The following is a 6,435-nucleotide window of genomic DNA, read 5'->3' on the forward strand; positions in this document are numbered from 1 at the left end:
TGGGGCTGGGTGGGGTGAGCATGGTTGTTAGATCTCACTTCATCAGGGCTAAGCATTACTGACGAGTTAAGAGCCTTTCAAGCTGTTTTTTATCTGGTTGCCAGTCACATTCCCAAAAAGGTGGGCTCTGCAAGAAACTTGGTTCTAAGCTCAATCTGAGCCTGGAGTGTGGGCCGGATAAAGGCAAACACTGCAAAACTTGTGGAGCTCAGCCCTATGGCCAGCGATGGACTAAACGTGTGTGTGCTCCTGAGTGGACTGCCTTGGTGAGGCTGACCAGAGGATGGCATCATGGGGTCCTGTCTCTACAACGCTAAAGAAACTCTCTAGATGACCTGGTAGCTGTCTTAGCACAACTCCTTGCTCACGCCTGTTACTGTAAGTGCAAGCTTTTTACTCTCCTTTTCCTTCCATATCTCATCCCTTTCCCCTCCTTCTCTTTCAAGCCGTGCTGCTCTATGGTTTTTAACATGCTATCCTCTCTCTTTAGAGGACAGAGACAGCATCTTACACACTCTTGAACAGGGTTCTTTCATAGTGTTTGGGACTCTATAAAAGTCCTTTTCTGTCTCCCCATCTTTCCGTTCCCTGTGGAGAGGGGGGGAAAGAAATTTTCATCGGTGGTGTAGCCACTGGCAAGTTGCCCATGTTCCTGTGATTAACCCTAATTGAACTCAGTGGTTCACAAAACAAGCAAGCAAGCAAGCAAACAAACCAGGACAATTTGTCTACCGGCTACCCTTGGTTTCCCTCCTAGTAGTTTGCTATGAATGGTTTTAAATCCAGCAAGTTTTCTTAACTCATTACCATGTTCTGCTACTGATACGGCTGTCTTTTCATTAGGAGTATTTCTATTTGAAAAAGTTCCCACTCATTTTAAGAGACAAACTTAAATTTATAATAGGAATAACTTCAAATCAAAGGGTTTAAACTAAAATAACTATGCTAGGATGCAAAGTATCAGTTTCTTGTTGTATAATCTATTGGACATTAATATTAATTGATCAAAACCTATCTTGATTTGAAAATAACTTCTCTTAACACTTAATACAAATGAAGTAAGTTTGGTTTAATTGTGTTATTTCTACTGATTGTTTTCATTGCAATTATGCCTATAATCAGCCATAAAATATTTCAAGTGATTCCAGTGCTGACAGTTCAGGGATGCCACTTTGAGAATCACTGATCTCATTTTTCTTTGAAAGTTTCTCTTTCCAGTAAAGCTGATTTTTCATCTCCAGAAATTTCACATATATTATATTAATGTAGCACCAGAAATTTTCATTTCTTTACTGCTAGTTTTTGTTTGTTTACTAAGAATAAGACAAAATCATCCCATTCCTCTTGAATGGCAGGACCACAACCCCCAAACTTCTCTCTTCCAAAATAAGTACCACCTATCCTTCAACCATCCCCAGCTCCACTCAGCTCTCTCATGACTCTGGCTGTGGTTCCGCTGTCATTCTAGTTCATGTTTCTGGACTCTGTGGCACTTCAAAAGTAACATCATAAAACGTTTGGTCAATAAACAAGAGGGCCTTTGGAGCATGACTAGCCATGAGGGTGCCAGCTTCATGAATGGGATTAGTTCTCTTATGAGAGAGGCTGGAGGGACCCTATTTGCTCTGTCTGCAATGAGGAAACACATACAAGGTGATGGACTCCCAACAGACTCAGCTCTACTGGCTTCTTCATCTTGGACTTTCTAGTCCAGAACTGTGAAGGATGGGTTTCTGTTGTTCATAAATGACCAAGTTGAAGGCATTTTGCTTTAGCATCCCAAATGGCCTGACAATAGACTCCCTACTTCCAGCCTCACCCCCTCAAATCTTTTCTCTACCTCAAACCAAGACTGGTACTTACATACAGAACCCTAACAGTTTCCATCTCACTCAAAACAAAGCTAAAGTCTATGATGGTTCCAAGGTCCTCAAGGCTCTCAAAGGACAAGCTCCTGCAACACCTAGTATTTTTTCAAACCTACGTAGTCATTGCATTTCAAACCGTACCCATTCCCTTCACATTCATTATCCTGTTAACTAGTCTATGCATCCCCCATCTGCTAGAAATGAATGTCACTATTCATTGGTACACTCCTTGTGCTAGAGCAGCCTGTGTTCTTGCAGATGACACCTTGTACCTATCTGTTGAATTAATGGAGTTTGAGTAAATGGATAATATTCTGAAGTATGTGGTTATTGATTTTCAGGTTTTAATTAAAAGAGAAAGGGAACAGGAAGTTTCATGGGGAAATATAAGAAAGGAAGAGCGTAGCCTAGCCAAATAAACAGATGTCAGTAGAAAGAAAGGAACAGCTCTCCTGAGAAGATGCATCCAAATCATGAAGTGAAAGATGCAGGTGCATAAATGGTTATGCTAGCTTTTAACAAAATTATACACTTTTCGGGTGTTACCCAGGAAACTGGTGATGACAGCTGTTCCTACATAGGGAAACTGAGTGGCTAGGCAGCAAGGGTTAGCAGGAACTAGCATCTCAACGGGCAACACTTTACTTTTGAATGTTGTGCCATGTGCAAACAATATCTATTGATTTAAAATTTAAAATAAATTCCTAAGAAAAGAGCAGCGTCCATGATTAGCAATTCCCAAATGAACACTCAATTGATTAGCCATGACTTGCATACTCTTCGAATAGGAAGACTTCATCCCAATACTTGGCTGCAGGACCCATCGGAACATACTTAAATGTCGAGAAAAGAAATGGCTCAGGGGCTGGCAAGATGGCTCAGCAGGTGAATGTGTTTGTCGCCTAGTTCAATACCTGGGGTCCACATGGTAACAGGAGAGAATTGACTTCTGCAAACTGTCTCTGACTTTTACAAGCATGTGTGCATGCACACACACACTATACACTATACATATATACATACATATGTATGTATATATGTATAGTGTATATATATGTATATATATAAAATAAAATAAGTACTCAGGAAGGGCAGTCAGCCACAGTGAAAGTTGTTCAGTGCTATCAAACACCAACTTGACCAATATAACCACATCAGCTACTCCATCCACAAGAACGTGGTTAGAACATGAAACATGTCCCCCTCCACTGCCCCACAGACACACTCCTCCTGGAGAAGCATCTTCATGATGACTAAGGGTGCTCCAGGACAAGGAAGAGGGTCCTCCCTCAAATCCCCTTTCCTGACCCTTTCAGTCACATCTGCCTAAGCAAGGCCATGTATATGTGGAGAAACTGGAGTTCACCTTCCCATTGGTGACACTACCGCTTTTGTCTCTTCATTTGCCTCATAGCTTCTGATAAATTCTTTGCTTATATATATCAAATTTTTGCTCACTAGTGGAGAGCAGAGGATAACACTCAGGCTTAGGTTCTTAGCTGCCACGTTGTGGGATCCAGGGACCCAACTCAGGTTGCGAGGCCCATGCACAAGGGCTTCTACATGCTGTAGCCACCTCAGTGGAGCAATTTTCTTATACCACTTATTTACTGGGTCTTAGGTATAAGAGATGTCTTCAAAGAAAATTCCAAAGCATTGGTACTGATGATGCTTTCAGTGGCATTGATCTAATTAATTCTCTCTATTCAAATTCCTGTAGCTTTTATATCAGTTTGACTGTTCCTCCTTGTAGTAAGTAGGTGAACACACTAGTCATTCATGAATTCTAAGAGTTCTGTTTTCTGAGCCGTCCATTATGCGTTTGGCTGTGTGGTTCAAAAAAGTCCAATATGAGACGGGCGTGGTGGCATTCACCTTTAGTCCCAGTACTCAGGAGGCAGAGACAGGCAGAGCTCTGTTTTTGAGACCAGCCTTGTCTACAAATCAAGTTCCAAGACAGCTAGATCTGTTACAAAGAGAAACCCTATCTCAAAAAAAACCAACCCCCCAAAAGATAGTTTAATATGGTGTATTCACATAAGATTGGCATTCAAATTTACCATCTGTAAGGCTGTCAGCAGTCCTTAGCCTGTGGCAATCTGACCATTCTCTGACCCCCCCCCACTACTACCAAAAAATAGGAGCCAATAGCAGAAAACCCAATTTTACCCAGAAGTCTGGAAAAATTAAACGTGTCTAAAGGATCATGGGCTCTTATTAGCAAAAGCCTTAAACAATGGTATGATTTGGGCTCTAGTGTTTGAAGTCCCTAATGCGGTGTTTAGGAATGGATCCCTGGAGTGATTGTTACCTCCTGATCTATTGGCCTGGTCTTACCAACACAAAATCTACATTTAAAAGTACAATAAGCATATAATGCTGATATGAAGCGGTACATTAGCCATATAGATATGAGACAACAGCAAAAAAAAAAGTCATTGCTGGAGATGGGACAAAATGTCCCCTTTAAGTAAAAGCCAAGAATATCACCTCTCCTCATAAGAAGGTTAGGATACATGGCTCAGGGCAGGGTGGCCACCAATACCCCTACAAGAATGTCTACCAAGTGCTCTGTAGGTGAGAACTGCATGCTTAGGATGAACCACGGTCCACTGAATGACCAGGTGGTATGTACACATGCCTGGTCTACAAGGAGGACGTGGACTACAGAGTATGTGAATTGTGTGCAGTGACCAGAGAGCACTTCCAGTTTGTTGATGATCATATTTTGCATTTTTACTTTATGTAAGCCTCACAGGAGAAGACTAGCATTTATTTAAAACAGAAAAGGAAGGATCCTTTGGCCTGTGAATAGCATGTGCCAGACGTTCTTTTCCAACTTAGTTGACTTAAGTTATTTTATTGGCCCAAAGTCTTTAATGACATACTACTTAGGAGCTGTTTGTCCATTGTGAAGAGCAGAAAGAACGCAAGCTCAAGTAACAAAAGTGAATGCCTAGATCAGCATGGTCTTTTGACTGCCGGAACAGTATGAGGGATGTGGTCACTTACCATGCAAAGGGAGAAGCAGGTCTCTGGATGAAGGGATGACAGGTGTGTGCAACTCACACTTGAACCTGCTGCGCCCCTGTCAATTCTTAGAACTGACCATTTAGAGGCTGTGTTGTATGAGTTTGATTTTGTGGGAGGGGGGGCCGCCATGAGCTCCCAATATGTCACCACATGGAGGCTTATTATTACTTATGAATGCCTGGGCTAGCTTGGTTTGTTTTCTGCCTGCTTTCCTTAACTTAAATTATCCCATTTTCCTTTTCCCTCTGGGCTTTTATCTTTGTTACTTCTGTATATCTTATTTTCCTTCTTATTCCATGGCTGGCTGTGCGGCTGGGTGACTGGGCCCTGACGTCTTCCTCTTCGTATTCTCTTGCTGCCGCTTCTCCTCCTCCCGGTTTCTCCCCCTATAGATTCTCTTTGCCTGCCAGTCCCAACTATCCTTGCTCCTCTTTATTAGACCATCAGGTGTTTTAAACAAAGAACCACAGCTTTACAGAGTTAAATGTAGCAGAAACAAAAGTGACACACCTTAAAATAATTTTCTACAACAAGGCTGCAAGCTCATGATTCTCTTACTTGGCCAAGTTTCCTGTGCTTGTTTTATGCCCACACTCATAACTGGGATCTTTCACCTAACAAGTCAGAGTTTTTCTCTGTATTGGAATCTATCTGACCATAGCAGCCCCCATAAACAGCAGCAGTGGCTTCCTGGGTGTTGGACAAGCTCTTTGTCTACCACAGATCCATCAGCCTATACCCTTCATGAGGATGCTGAGTGTCAGTAACCACACCTTACACTGTAAGGAATATCCATCTGCAATCCCAGCACTCAGGAGTCTGAGGAAGGAATTCATGCCAGTCAGAACTTGCCTCAAAACAATCAACAACAAACAACCTGTTTGTCTGTACTTCACTTTTTCTCTTCCTGGGACGGGGGTAATAGAAGAGAGTTGAGACAGAGTCTCATTTATCACAGGGTGTCTCTGAATTCCATATATAGCCAAAGAAGACCTTAAACTGGTCCTCTTGCTTCTATTACCCTAAAGTAGAGATGGAAGACATATGTACCATGCCTGGTTTTATTGGTGTCGATGTTAATCACTAAGGGAAACTTTTTTTGTATTGATCTTAATTTGACAGTAAGACAACAAAGATAACTGGTCGACCCCAGTCAGTCCCTCAGTAGCATATATGAAAAGCAGGATGCATTATAAGTTGAACACAGCTGGAAGGAAAAATTCATGGAAATACCATTTGTATTGTAGCTGGGTCACCAGAGAAGCTTCCTGTGACTGCCAAAGAGGAAAGCAGAGAAGGGGAAACCCCTAAGTCAAAATGAAAGCCACCCCAAGCTGTTTGTTCATTATCTGGTTTGAATAGATCACTCCCCAGGGAGAGAACACATTTCCTAAATATTAGTGTGTCAGGAAGAGTGAGTGCTAGGGTCAGGTCTCAGGGTGGAGGTGGGGTGGGGGCTGGATGTCAGCTTTTGCCTTCTTTCTTGTCCCTAGGCAAGGGACAAAATGAACTACATCGTTTTACACAAACAACC

The sequence above is a fragment of the Microtus ochrogaster genome, chromosome 16 (assembly GCF_000317375.1).
Source record: "Microtus ochrogaster isolate Prairie Vole_2 chromosome 16, MicOch1.0, whole genome shotgun sequence".
Taxonomy (NCBI): domain Eukaryota; kingdom Metazoa; phylum Chordata; class Mammalia; order Rodentia; family Cricetidae; genus Microtus; species Microtus ochrogaster.